At 48.6% G+C, this 6,000-nt stretch overlaps 1 protein-coding gene across 4 annotated transcripts in view; it reads left to right on the top strand.

The window, feature by feature from the left end:
- Nucleotides 1-6,000, top strand: part of VTI1A (vesicle transport through interaction with t-SNAREs 1A) — a 374,621-nt gene that overhangs the window by 364,934 nt on the left and 3,687 nt on the right. The gene's annotated exons all lie outside the window — the stretch shown is intronic.

Below are 6,000 nucleotides of genomic sequence, written 5' to 3' on the forward strand. Positions count from 1 at the left end.
AATGGCCCCTGGCAGCTCTAGGTTCTCACTGTCCTAACAGTCAATCTCAGTAAAGCGAGTATCTTTTTCTTGTCTACGGCCATACCGCCCTGAACGCGCCCGATCTCATCTGATCTCGAGAGTGTCTTTGTCTTGATTTTCCAGGGAGACTCCCCAGAGGAAGTCCATCTGGCTTGCGTGGCAGACCAGTCCTTGAGCAAATAGCAGTGCAAGGGCTAGAGAGCTGTCATTGGCTGGGTCTGCCTGGGTCATATGCCCACCTGCGGAATCAGAGTGAGGTCAGCCCCCCTGAGTTCTCAGGATGGGGCTGAGGATTCCTCCTAGAGAACTGGGACATAGAAGACCCGAGATGGGCATTATCAGGCCGCATGATAACCACACTGCTCTAGCTCAGAGACAAACATGTACCCAGCTCTGAAAACAACCCTTCCAATTAAAGCGAGAGTTTGAGGCAGATGATGATGAACTGTTTCTCCCGCTCTTGTTTTCATTTCTTTCTGGCAAATACTAACGTTGAATTGGATATAGAATTGAAAGAGCTTTCCCTTCGCCCATGTTTTGGGAAGTGCCTAGAGAGAAGCGGATCCAGGCTCCCTTGCTCAGAGTTTACCCCTTGCTCTCACGGTTGCTAATTGTTACTGTTCTGTCAGACCCCAGAGGTGGGGCATCGTCATTCAGGGCCCGTCAGCCAGGCAGGAAGGCAGGTACACGATGCGGCTGTGACCCTGTACTGTCTGCCACTCTTCAGCGCAGGCTTGTGAAAGAGTTGGGGCTCTGCTGGCATCCTTAAAGGGACAGTGGCTACCAGCTAAATCCTAAAGCTGTGCTTGTCTACAAGCAGCGCTTAGAAACCAGGAGAGCAGTAACCACGTGATCCTGAGCATGTGTAGGTAGAGTCTCTCATTTCTTCACTCAGCAAGCGTTTTTTGAGAACATTTATGCCAAGCTCTGTGTTAGGCATCAGGATACAAAAGACAAGGGAAATTCAGACTGTGGAAGGTCCACTTTTGACTGCGGACTGCAGTCAATATAGTGGAAAGAGCTGTGCATAGTGAAATGGGAGAATACAGTGGGGCATAGTCAGGAAATGCCTCTTGGAAGAGGAGGCAAGAATGCACATATGCCGTAGATCAAGGACTTGGTTTTGGAATCAGGTTGACTCCACCTAAAAATGCTTTTTGGTCATAAATAACAGAAGGCCCAACTAAGTTAATAGAAAAATTAAAAGGTGGTTTGATTAAAAAAAAAAAAAAAAAGAAAGAAAGAAAGAAAAAGTTCACTGTCGGCCAGGTGCAGTGGCTCACACCTGTAATCCCAGCACTTTGGGAGGCCAAGGTGGGCAGATCACCTGAGGTCAGAAGTTCAGAACCAGCCTGGCCAACATGGCGAAACCCCCTCTCTACTAAAAATAGAAAAATTAGACGGACATGGTGGCGCATGCCTGTAATCCCAGCTACTCAGGAGGCTGAGGCACAAGAATCAATTGAACCCGGGAGACGGAAGTTACAGTGAGCTGAGATCACGCCACTGCACTCCAGCCTCAGCAACAGAGCATGACTCCATCTCAAAAAAAAATTTTTTTTTTAATTAAAAATGAAAGTTCTCTGTCTTCAGGACTGGGCTTCTATTTCTCTGCCTGCTGCAGGTCAGCTTCTTTCTTAGGTTGGCTTCCCTCAGTGAAACAAAAGGGCTGCAGTGGAGCCAGCCTGACATCCACACACCAAACTGTCCTGCTGACCCGGCATTTCAAGCAAAGTTGCTGAGGTTCACTCTGCTGGATGGGCTTGTGCCACAGGCCTGCTTGCTCCTGGTCCAGTTACCATGGCCAAGGACATCACGGAATGTACTGACCAATCTCAGCCTCAGTCACAGCTCTACCCCTGGAGCTGCAGTAGCACCAGCTGTTTAGAATAGGGAAGCGAATGCAGCCACCGTACATCTGCCGCACACAGGAAGCAGCCTCCTGGCTAGGCTTGGCGAGGCCTCATGCAGGATCTCATCACTCACCAACACAGTAGCATTGGCTTCAGCCAGAAGAAGCTCCTGATTCCTTAGTGAAAAGTGTCGCGATCAAGATGTCAGAAAAGGTTCTCAGCTTTTGAAAACCAAGAGGCAAAAAACTGTTCTTCAAGGAAAAAAAAATCTTATGAGTCCTCATTATACTTTGGCTTCTGAAATATATTAAACCAGAGCCTCTCTTGGCTTGGCCAGATGCCTCCTCTTGTGTGAGGAGCGTGTCACTCAGGGTAGCTTATGGTACTCGGCAGTAACAGGCAACCCCCAGACCTCACTGGCTTAACGCAAGTCCACCGGGAGTCCAGGTGCGTCTCCAGGACAGCGGTCCTTTACATGATGACAACAGGATCCGGGCAGAAGATGTTACCACCATACTATCATTTGCACTTTCTGGAACAGTACAGCCCCTCCAAATCAAAACAGCAGGAAGAGCCAGCTAGAGAGACAAACGGACATTAGATGCCTCCACCTGGCAGTGACACCCAGAAGTTTTGCTCTGACTTCTTTAGCCAAAGCTAGTTCCATGATCACGTCTAACATCCAGGTGAGTGCCATCCATGCCTAGAAGTAGAGGAGAACTGGATATTGGAGAACACTTCTAATGCTGCCCCAGTGGGATTCCTGGGCTCCTCCTGCAAGAGCTGAGCACTGTGCCAGGTGCCACGCCTGCCCCCTACACTGGAACCAGCCTTCTGTGATTCCCGCTGCCACACGCAGGAGCTCATTTCCAGGCAGGGAGGAGACTGGCAATGGAAAGATTAACCGCACCCTGGGTTCCACGTGGGGATCAGTACTTTCAATAGTACTTTGTGAGTTCAGCCTCAAAGTAAATGGTTAATTCATCTTGTATCAACAGCACTGTGATTCATAATGTAAACTTGGAGAATCCTTGATGTTTCGGGCCCACATTCCTTTTATTTTGGCTCCGCATTCTTTTAAAGCCACAGTGTGCTCACTTAATAGAATGCAGCATGCAAATGCACAAGTTTTTGCCTGGAGGCAATTTAGCCTGGCTGTTTCAATGGATGTCTTCTTTCAAGTGTATATTCTTTCTTAAATTATTTACTGGGTAAACACACTTTGCATTTTCAAAAGGGAGATTAAGATGGCTTGCTGCAGACCTAGTTCAACATAAAGCTCCCCGCCTTGCCCAAAGTTAAGAGGAAGTTACTCTGGGCTTCTCCCCAAGTTCCTTCCCGGCCATCTCACTAGCTGGGAACCCCTTGGCCTGGCTGGTTTTTCGGATTCTCTCCGAACTCTGCATTCTTTCTGCTTTGCCTACAGCAATACGGGCCGGCAGCCCCTGGCTGCAGCTGCATCTAGGCTTCCTCACAGATGGGGCCCACCAATGCCAGCCTGTATTTCCCCCTTCCAAACTGGCTCAGTCCTATCCACCCAGATGCCCTGAGAGTTTGCTTTTCTGGTCCCGACAGGAACCGCCTTTGCACAACTCCTTTGAGGTCCAAAGCTGGGTGGATGGCCCAGCCAGTCAAGCTTGCTTACAGCTCTCTCTGTTTCCACCTCTTTCCCCACCCCCTCTACTCTTCCTCCCGAATGTCTGCCAGCACCTGGTCTGAAAGCAAATGCTCTTTCCTGCTGACACCCCACCCCCACCCAGTACACATGAGTTCCTTCCAGCTTCCGGGACAGGACCCAGTGGTGCTGTGAGAAGGCATGATGGCAGGAAGTTTCATCTTTGGCGGGGCTTGCTTCAACTTTGAACTTGAGCCTTTTCCATGCAGACTCCCTGAGATTTTCCTGCAAATTAATTGCACAGACTTCTCCATTCTCCTTTGAATGGCATGATTACAGTTACCGGAGACTGCGTTCTTTCATGATCACTCTTTGGACAGTTCTCTTTTGAGGACTTGTGTGCCAGCGACTGTGCCACGTGCTGGGGCGGTAGAGATGAATTCCACGTGGTCACAGTCCACACAGGTGGGCCCTCCAAAGCAACAGAGCAGGCGGTAGAGGGGAAGCCACCAGGCCCTGTGGGTGCACCAAGGAGGGGGTCAAGCACAATTAGGAAGGCTGGGGAAGAGCTAAGGATTTAGGGATTCCCGTGTATTCATTTTTCTTACCGTGCCTCAGATTGAACAAGTAACACCCACAGTTAATCCTTTCTAAATTAGCATCATGGATGCCTTGGGGCCCTCAACCCACAAATGAAATGGTTGTCAACCAAGCCATACAAGAGACACACTACCGTAGATTACTTAAGGCAGAATTTTAAAGAGTTTTCATGCTTTTAATCTGTTTCACTGCTGAGTTTCAATTTTGCTGATTTTCTTTGCAAGTCTGATGCGGGTGACTGTGGTAAATAGAGATTTTGACAGTGACTTGGGCAAATGGGATGTGTAGGGACTGTTCTGAAGGTTTCTGTCCCTTCCAGAGAAAAGGGGAAAAAATCAATTTGGATTTTAAACAGAGCCACCAAGTAGCACCGATCAGTGTTCATAATTAGCCTCACTGTATAAGCCGTGAAGTCCTGTTTTTATTTATTTATTTAGGGGACAGAGAATCTTCCTGCCTCTTGAGTAAATATGGCCTGTTAAGTTTGAATTAGCTGTCATCACAGAAGAATTAATGTCGGAGTGCTGGCTTTCTAGTGGGGAAGGGAAAAAATAAACGAGACAGATCTCAGCTGAGGCTTGCGTGATAAATGAAGACCAAGCGGACCATTCATCTCTGGCGAGGAAAGTGGACACAGGCACTAAGGCAGTTTTGCGGAAGACGTGTCAGCAAATGTGATCATTTTGTAACCTGTCAGGAGGAGAAGGAGCTTGTCCTTTTAGGGGGCCACAAGGGAGCGGATTGGTCCGATATGACAGTTTCCATTCAACCGTTTAGGTTTGGAGAAGAAGGGGACGGGTGAGGAGGAATCCAACTAAAACTACAACCTGATGTCATCCTTCCAGGAAATAAACTCATCTAGGAACTAGAAAAGGCTGCAAATACCCTGCAAAGATTTTTTGTGTGTGTGAAGATGCAAAGTAGGGGTGCGGGGTCTCTGTTCTGTGGGGGCCCCGGCTTCATCCCCCCAGCCTCTCTTCCGTGGAAGACCCATGTCCAGCGTTTGGTGACTGGAGTGAACCAGCAGGCGTTTTCTGCTTGGTATTTGGAGGAGGGTTGGATGGGGTTTGCTGCTGGACAGATAGCGGGCTAGACTGCCAGCCAGCCTGTGTCTCTATTTCTGTGTGGCTCTGGGACAGCGAGCGTGGGCACGGCTGTTTGACCTAGGTTCCCTTTGAAACTCTCAACAAAGCATTCTGATGTTCGACCTCTTTTCTCCGAATGAGGTAACAAATTATGAAACGACCTCATCAGAAGCTCTCTGCAGGCATCTGGGAGCGTGTGTCTCCACTCCGGTCCTCCTTCTGAGTTGCTGGTTCCCCATCAGCATGCAGCCGAGCCAGAACCCAGGTGGGGTAGAATCCCTGGAGGTGAGGGCCCACCAACAGACACCTTGAGTACTTTGTATATTTCTCATTTCCATCTTTTTTTGCTGTGGAGCAAATGTAACGTTTCCTCCTGGCGTCACGGAGCGTGAGCCACAGTGACAGATGACGGTTTCACAGCCTAAGCTGCACGCTTGACACTTGCTTCTTAATCCCATCCTTTTCTTCCTTAGTCTCTCTTTTACTTTTCCCCAGGTATTTTTGTGCAGGTAAGTACCTTACTGACATGTGTTTCCTTGGAGTCTTTTACTTTAACAGGAAACACTGCACAAAAAATGAGGCTTGTCTCACCTCTTAAATTAAAAAGAGAAGCTCACAAGGGGCCCTTGATCACTTAAAAAGGCTACATGGTACTCGGAGCCTAGAAAGCCATTTGATTCGCCTTAGCTTTGCAGTAAGCATTTCTTGGAGGGCAGCGTGACAATCGTGTGGAGTCTTTCGTTTCCTCGTGGATCGTTTGTAGAACCAGAAAGCTGCGTGATCTCTCTTTCACACACACACACACACACACACACACACACACACA

The sequence above is a fragment of the Sapajus apella genome, unplaced genomic scaffold (genome assembly GCF_009761245.1).
Source record: "Sapajus apella isolate SASKATOON/1434 unplaced genomic scaffold, GSC_monkey_1.0 scaffold13, whole genome shotgun sequence".
Taxonomy (NCBI): Eukaryota; Metazoa; Chordata; class Mammalia; order Primates; family Cebidae; genus Sapajus; species Sapajus apella.